The sequence below is a fragment of the Pezoporus flaviventris genome, unplaced genomic scaffold, assembly GCF_033815535.1.
Source record: "Pezoporus flaviventris isolate CSIRO_AGI_PZ_B2104156 unplaced genomic scaffold, CSIRO_AGI_Pfla_v1 ptg000047l, whole genome shotgun sequence".
In the NCBI taxonomy this organism is placed as follows: Eukaryota; Metazoa; Chordata; class Aves; order Psittaciformes; family Psittacidae; genus Pezoporus; species Pezoporus flaviventris.
The window spans coordinates 10,858,365-10,866,607 of NW_026892595.1; positions in this window are offsets into that span (position 1 = coordinate 10,858,365).

An 8,243-nucleotide genomic window follows, 5' to 3' on the forward strand; every position below is an offset into this window, starting at 1 on the left:
ACCGCGGCCACGCCGCCCGTGACGTCAGTGCGCCTGCCCGCCGCGTGCAGCCCCGACAGCGCTCCGCTCCCGCTCAGCCTTGCGGGTACTGGTAGCGTTTGCTCTGCGGGCGAGGAGCAGCATCCGTGTGTTAAACACAGGGGCGCGGGTGTTTGCGGCGAGAAGATTTCGGCTGCTGTGGCAGACCCGAACGGCGTGTGCACACGCCACGACGGACAGGGCGTCCGTAGGTGCAGATGTGAACATGTGCAGGAGCCGCTGCTCCTACGGAAGCGCAGCGGGGGAAGAGACGGGCACAGGACGGGCAGAGCCCGCGGGACGAGGCTGGGGACGGGACAGGGCTGACATCCCCGCAGGGGCTCACTCCCCACGGCCTGCCGCTGCCGTGTCTCCGCGTCCCGGCAGCGCGGAGCAGACGAAGGCTGGCGTCAGGACTAGGGCCTGGCCCCCCCGATGGTATCAAGGAGTGGCGCCGCGGCCGCCCCACCAGTGCTTCTCGACGGGACAGGGTCCGAGGGGGTCCCCGCGCCCCTGCACGCCCTGCGCAGGCAGCCACTCCTCGGACCCCAGCGCTGCTATGCTCCGCGGTCCCGATAGCTGCCTTGTGCCGCTCCGCTGCTGCGCAGCTCGCCAAGGGAGGGGCGGGAGAGCCCCGTCGTCTCAGCTGAGTCCCACGCCGGGGTCCCCCAGCCCCTCTCCTGCTCCCCCTCCGATCCCTCGGTGAGGGAGAAATAATAAAAAAGGAGGAGAAAATAAAAATAAGTGCAACCGCTGCGCTCCCGGGGCTGCCCCCTCCGCACGCCGCCCCGCATTTATTCCTCGGGGAGGGGGTCCTTTGATTTTAATTTTTCCTTTCTGTCTTTCCTCTTTTTTCTTTTTCTCTTTGTCTCTTTCTTTCTGTCTCTCTCTTTTTGTCTTTCTGCGTCTCTTGCTCTCTCTCTCTCTCCTTCTCTTTCTCTCTCTCTCTTTTCCTCTGTCTCTTTCTCTTTCTCTGTTTCTTTCCACCCCTGAGATTCTTCCTCGGGAATCCCCAATATTACTTTATACCGCCGCGCCGGCCCACGCCGGAATTTTTCGCTCCGCACGGGGAATAAACTCATCACGCGGAGCCCCCGCGGAGCGCAGGGGCGAGCCCGTGGGCTGGGGCTGCGGTGCAAGTGCCGCGGAGAAGCGGCGGCCCTGCTGGAGGGGAAGGCGCAGCTCACCCCGTGCTCCGCGCATCCATCTGCACAGCCGCGGGAGGTCCTTTTTGCGCTGCCTGCGCAGAGGTGGCGGCACGGTGGGGCGGCCCGGCAGCAGCCCTCTGGCTTTGCCAAGCACAGGTACTGGCGGCTCCTTTGCACCACAGCAGGATTTTGTACTATGTTTTTTTTTTCATCAGAGCATCATTCTGGCAGATAAGCCTGGCGCTGCTTTCCTCTATCCCCACCTTGGTGCTTCCCACTCTGAGGACAATTTACGAATAATTCCCTTCACAACCGGTCGGCCAAGGCGTGGTTTATGTATGAGTAAACCCAACCTTGGAGGTCTCTGTGGCAACTAATGCAAATGGTGGGACTGAAAAATGAAATCAGGGTGGTCAAGATCTGAATGGAAATAGACTCTCCATCTCCTCCAGTATCTTCTGAGGGAGGTTCCCAAGAAGAGGGATATTTGTGAATTAAGTTACTGGTTAGGTCTGCTATAGATCAGGCTGCTCAGAGGGAAACCCAGAGTTACTATTCAATTAAAAAATGTCCCCTTCTGCAGCCACCCTGCACCGCACAGTGGCTTCAGGATTTCACAGGCTGCTATTTTGTTTTGCAAAGCTCCAAATGTACAAAATCAGGTGGCTGACACTATACACACATATTATTTCATAGTCAGTACAAAGTTCTGTCTCACACCTTAAAGCTGAAAGGCTGAAGTTACTTCAGCCGCATTTCAAAAGTTTGTGAAAGTGTAAGAAAGACGCCTAATTTTAATAAATCACCTCCGGGGATCCTCAGTTGAGGAGAGGGGGGGTTAACCCAAACAGTACCGGAGAATGAAGTGAGCCATGTGTTTCCAGGAGTATTTAATGCGGGAAAAACCCTCTCTTTGAGGAAACAAACCAAGCAGGCGATGTGCCGTTCTTTACAAATAAATGAGTCAAATTAAATCAGGTTGGTGAGAAGGTCGTTTGCCACAGAAAATATTTTGGGAAATTATCACCATGTGTATTTGGGAAGGGAACAGCTGTTAAACACATTTCTTTATACTTATTTCTGTTCTTAAGTTAAATAAAAAAATAAACAAACGGTGATGAATTACTTCCAGAGTTTTGGGGGTTTTAAAAAAGCAGATGTGTCGATTACAGATAAATTGATTTATCTGCCTCATTAAGTCTAATGTTCCCATAAGTGAAACAACAAAACGCACCCTGAGTACCTCCAAAACTTGCTGTCACATTTCGTTGCTTGATACTGAGGTTCTGTTCACATGGTTAATAATAATAATAAGGAATAAACAGCATGCAAATGCGGTCTACAGAAATGTCACCGGTTCTCGCAGAAGTACTGAAGACGGAAACTCATTTATGGAAATGAAGTACTTGTGAGACTGCATTGCCCGCTGATGGGGTGCTCATTAGTAGGAAACCTGTATCCTCAGGCGGGTGGTGTTAGTAACGACCGCGTTGCTGCACACGTCAGCTTAAAAAATAAACCGGAGACTAGAGGATTAGGCAACAATTATCCAAATTAATAACGTGCCTTCGCTTTCCGGTGGGTGTTCTTTAATCTCAGCCTTTGATTCACACGGAAATATGCTCGTAACGGGCGGGAAAAGCATCAGCGTCCCCAAGTCGGTAAAGGGCGAAGTTGCTCCTCGAGTTTCTTTGGGGGGTGAGGAGTGCCGGGGGGGTTCCCACGGGCTCTCCTGGATTGGTCCGGCCCCGCGGGTCAAGGCAACAGGTGGCTCTGTTGCCTGGGGCAGCCTCCGGCGGGAGGGGCCCTGGGTGGCAGGGTCAGGGTCCCTCTCACTGCCCCCGACGGCTCATGCCCCGCCGTATCCCACAGCTAAGCCGTGGCTGCTCCTCTGCTGCTAGAAACTCCGCGATGCCAGTCAAAAGGTGAGGTCTTCCTGCGTCTTGGCATGGCGGCTTCCACACCGGCTGCGGAACCCCGCCGGGACAGCCGGTCAGTGCTGGAGAACAGCCGGGCTGGAGCCCCCCGGCCGCCCCCCGCGCCCATCGGCACGGCGCTAGGGCGCCCGATCTGCCCCTGGAGGGTCTCCTTCGCTTGCAACAAGCCTGGAAAATTGTCCAAGGTTTGGGGCAGGTATTTACAAGGTTACCGGAACTAGGGGTTTAATCCGGTGCTTCCAGGACGGAGGACATTTGATGGGAAGAGCAACGCGCGAATTCCTCTGCTGGCTCCGCGGCTAGGAGAGGAAAGCGCAAGGCTGTTGGAAGAGGGTAGGTGAAGCGTGGAGAGGTTAGTGGAAGTGAATGGGATGCGGGAACCGAAGTGCTCCCTCAAAGGGAGTGTACTGAAGGAGGGATCTCCAGTTCCATGTATAGCCCCTACTGCAGTGTATTATTTGAATCCTTGCATGATTTTAAAATTTCAGTTCGTCTTTGCCATTACCTGATTTTAGCAAAAGTTCTGTCAGAGGGACCGAGCAGTAGAGAGTCCCCTCTCTTGTTCCTTGATTTTTGCTCTGGGTTCCATCGTCTCACTCTGTTCTGGGGTCCCCTTTCCAGAGCTTCGGTGGCGAGTTTAATTTGTGAGACTTTCCTATAGAATAAATTAGTTCTGTGGGGTGAAGACAGGAACGTCGAGGCACTTCAAACATGCTAGAAAGAGGACTTCTCCTTATTCTTCACTTCAGAAATCTGTAACCGTAAGCAGGTAAACGGTAGAGACTTGGCTAGTGGAGATTTGGTGCGTCGCCATTGCACTAGGCAAAGACAGAACAAAAATTATAAGGGATCAATAAAGTGGAAGGGCAAAATGTTTCAGGTTGACTTGTAGGATGAGACCAGGAAATATGAGCTGATAGTGTTGAGCCCTTTTAACCACGTGCATATGGTTACACCTCTGGTTTCCTACGGAACTGTCAGCGCTTGTGCAGTGACATTAAGAAAAATAGACAAATATTTTTGGGACGTTCCAAAACTGAAAGACGGAGCTTAATTTATTCTGGGTACTTGAAAGGAACGAGGTCTTCCTTTGTGTCTGCTGCTCCGGGGGAGAATGTGTGTCGGCTTGGCGCTGAACGCTGCCCACATCTACATATGTAAACCCAGCAGCGCTCTCCCCCCTCGCCGGCAGGATTGCGGGAGGTGGTAGCTCGCAACAATGCTGCCAGACAATGCGAAGTACGCGGAGCCTGCGCGGCCGCGGCTAAGGGAGGGCTGGAGCTGTCCAGTGTTTAGCTCTTGATGGGGAAGGACCCAATTTGCGCACTGCCCGGCGGAGCCGCGGCCGCCCCGTCCTCCCGCCCCGTCATTGTCCCCGGTCTGCGGCGGCTGGAGGGGTGGGGACACGCCGCAGCCAGAGGACGGTCCCCGCTCTGCAGAAGAAGGTGTAACGAGAGGCACTGGCAGCAGAAAAGGCTGCAAATCGCTGTCGTGTGGTTGCTATTAGCAACAAATCAGCTGAACAGCCTGCAAACCCCGAGCACCTAGGGCGGAGGTGGCAGGGAAAGAGCCGGGACCGGGGAGGCAGGGGCCGGAGGGTGCTCTCCCGGGGGTACCCCTCCTGAATTCCCGGGCTGCCTCCTGGGGGGCGGCCGGGCAAGGGCTGGGCAAGGGCTGGGCAAGGGCGGGCGCTGCTGCCACCGCCTCGCACGGCGCTCCTGGAGAGGGGAAAGGCAGCCCACGTAAAACAGACAAAATGGCAGCCCGTGGCTTGTAGGCATCCCTCTCGGCGCCGAGCGCCTGCCTCGCCTCCGCCGGCCTCCGCTGCTGCCGTGCCCCTGGGCTCTCCCTGCCCGCCCGCCCGGGAGCAGAGCCCCAGCCCTCTGTTCCCCGAGGATCCAGGCGCAGCCCTTCGCCCTCCGTAACCAGCCCACCCAGCGTGGAGACCAAACCCCATCCCTCCGGATGGGACACGTCCCGGCCGACGGCACCAGAGCACACGGTGGCCGGCCGGGCGGCGTCTCCGTGCCCTGCGCAGCCCAGCACTGCCCGAAGGCTACTGGCTCCGGGAACCCGCAGAGAGTGCGCACAAGCTCCGCACCCCGCGCAGCGAGTGCTGCCTCTCAGGGGCATCACTCACTGAGCACCCCAACACGCTGACTATACCAACACCTCCCCTTGCAGCACCGCTTTCCCACTGCCTTGGGTTGTTTTTTTTTTTGTTGTTGTTGTTTTGGTTGGGTTTGGTGTTTGCTTGGGGATTTTTTATCGTATTTCCCATTTGAAGTTTTTTGTTTGTGTGTACAAGGCTGTTTTGGGGTATTTTTTGTTTTGTGGGTGTGTTTTGTTTTTTTTTTTTTTTTCCTGTGTATTTTTATTTAGGGTCAGTCCAATTCAGAGGCCTCCAACAACGGCAGGATCTTTGGCACAACGCCGTTGTCTCACAGATCAGAGAATGCCTCGTCGACGAGGCACTTCTCGAGCATCCCCAGCACATGCCGAGGGAGGAGTGAGCAAGGGCCGCCCAGGAGCTCCGCGCTCTGCGGAGGCCCCGGGTTGCGGGGCGGCACCTCCCGACCTCGGCCTCTGCCGCCGGGGATGCGGCGTGCGAAAGACACCGGCGGCAGGAGCCCGGCTGCAGGCGCTGATGGGGAAGAGGCGCGGGCCGCCTCCGCTGCTGTAAAAGTGCCTCCCAGCCACCGGGAGACCTCAACCGGCCTCTCCCTGGGGAATATTCACCAGCCACACCGTTGAGAGCACCGGCGCGGGGAACGCATCTGCCTTTCCCCGGCGATGGGGAACATGCAGCCCTTTGTCTAGACGAGGTGCGATACTCCACTGCGTGCCACGAAAACACAGGCGCCAAATGGCTACCGCGGCCCTGTCACCTCTCCGGACTGGGTGTTGAGGGTGTAGGAGCGCCCCTGGGCCACAGCATGCCAAGGGGAAAGGCTGGGGCCGGACGGCCTCAGAGGGAGGCCGGGTCCCTGCGGCAGGGCGGGCGGGGACATGGAATTGCAGCGCCCCGCAGCTGGAGCGGGAATGCTGGAAAGTCATGTCCCTGTGCCCCCTTCGCGTTGCGCACATCCCCAAATATCCGGGCTCGCTTCAGCACCCACGCCAGGGGCAGGATGGGGGAGGGAAAGCAGACGGGAAAGCAGGGCGGTGCGGGAGCTACGCCTCTGCGGAGGGCGGTGGCAGCCGGGCGTGCACCCAGCCGGGCGTGCCCGCCTCCCCCCCTGCCCGGCCCGGCCCGACCCGGGGGTGAAGAGGGGCGCCGCACCCGGCCGCGGTTTCCCTCGTCGGCGGAGGCCGCTGGGGCAGCGCTGCGCGGGGGGCGCGGCGTTGCGCGGTGCAGTGCGGAGCGCCCAGGGGTCCCTGCGCGCCGCCAGATTCGAACGGGGTGCGCGGGGAAGTTCCGCGGGCGCGAGGCGGGAGAGCTGCGCAGGCGCAAGATGGCCTCTGCCCGGGCGGCGGCGGGGGGCGCGGAGACGGGTCTGTAGCGGAGCGGTCCGCGGGGACCACCGGCGGGGAGCAGGCCCGGTCCGTGGCTCCGTCTGGGCCGAGCGGCACGGCTCCGCGCCTCCCTCCTCCCCGCTGGTAGGCAGTGCGCAGCGAAGCGCGGTCGTACCGCAGCTCCCCGCCGGCCTTCCGCGGGAGGTGGGTGCCCCACGTCCCGGCGGCGAGGCCCATCGCACCCCGGAGCCACTGCCCGCCCCCGGCGCCGCCACTCGCGGCCTCTCCGCTGCCGCTGCTGTCCTGCCCGGAGTGCACGCGGCTCTGCCGTAGAGCCCGGGAGTGGAAGTCCTGTTTCCCTGCCCACCCCCGGCCGGGAAAACCTCCTTTTTCCACGGGAATTACGTGTCCTTCGTGCTTCACCCGTTACCGACCTTTTTCCATTTTTTTTTAAATCCCACATCATCACTGTTAAATAAACACAAATGTCCCATCCCCAAAACCGCTGAGACCGAAAGCTGCCCGTCCCCGCCGGGCTTCAGCGTTTTTTCTGTTGTCCTGGTGGGACTCCTCTGCTTCTCGGTTAGTCTTGGGGAAAGGGAGTGAAGGAGCCGGAGGTGGAAAAAAGTGTTCGCTGCCAGAAGCCTTGCGATTCTTGAATTAATAAAGCACTAAGCGGCCGTGGCTTGGAGCTCTCGGAGTGGGACAACGACTTTGAACCGGGGAGAGCGGAGACCCGCGGCCCCGCGGGCGGGAGAGCAGGTTCTTCTCAAGGCGTCCTCCTGATGGGAGACCGACAGAAAGCACGAAAAAGAAACTGTTCATAGTAAAATAAAGGAAATCCGTTTCAAGTACCCCGAGTAGAAACAAGAACGTTAAAAATTAACAGCGGAAACAGGAAACACTTATCTGAGTAAACACTGTCTCAGAATTTCACCGTCTTAAAACCGGGAGGGCGTAAGGTGCTCCCCGGGGCCACAGCCTCCCGCCTGCCCCGGCGGTACCTGCTCGTCCCGCGCCGCACCGGGGCTAGGAACCGGAGCCGGGCACGGCGAGTAAACCGATCCTCGCGAGCCGGTTTTGTGGCAAAGATCGGAACTGCAGGAGTTCCTGCGTGGTGAGAGATGAACAGTCCAGAAGTGATGTGTTGAATGCAGGAGTACAGCTCCCTGCCACCGGGGCGAGGGGACCGGGCTGTCCGGAGCCGCGGCGAGGAAGAAAACGGATAACAGAGGTGGAAAACAAGAGGTTTTGAGCCGGTACCGACCCAGGGAGGACTTTCTTTGGCCGCGCTTTGAAAATACCCCGTGAAACGGGTGAATCCTGGGCAGTTGCCCGGAGGAGGAGGAGGTGACCGGCGGGAGGCCCTCGGCAGCCGGGGGAAAAGACCAGCAGCATCACTCCCGCTGGAGGACGCATGCCGCTCGCTGTGTCTCTGACTTCGGGTTTCACTGCCCCCGTCATTAGCAGAAAACCGGAGAACGTCGCCTTCGGGTGGAGCTCCCCGTAGCCCGCCCTGTGCTGCCGGGCCCCCGGCGCCGCTGCGAGCGCCGCCTTTGCCCCGTCCCCTGCCCGCGGGACGCCGGAGGCGCCCGGTTGGTCCCCGGCGGTGCCCGCCCGCCGGCACCGGCCTTCTGTGAGGCGGTGTCGGAGGTTGCTCTGAGCTGCGCCAGGGGACAAACAG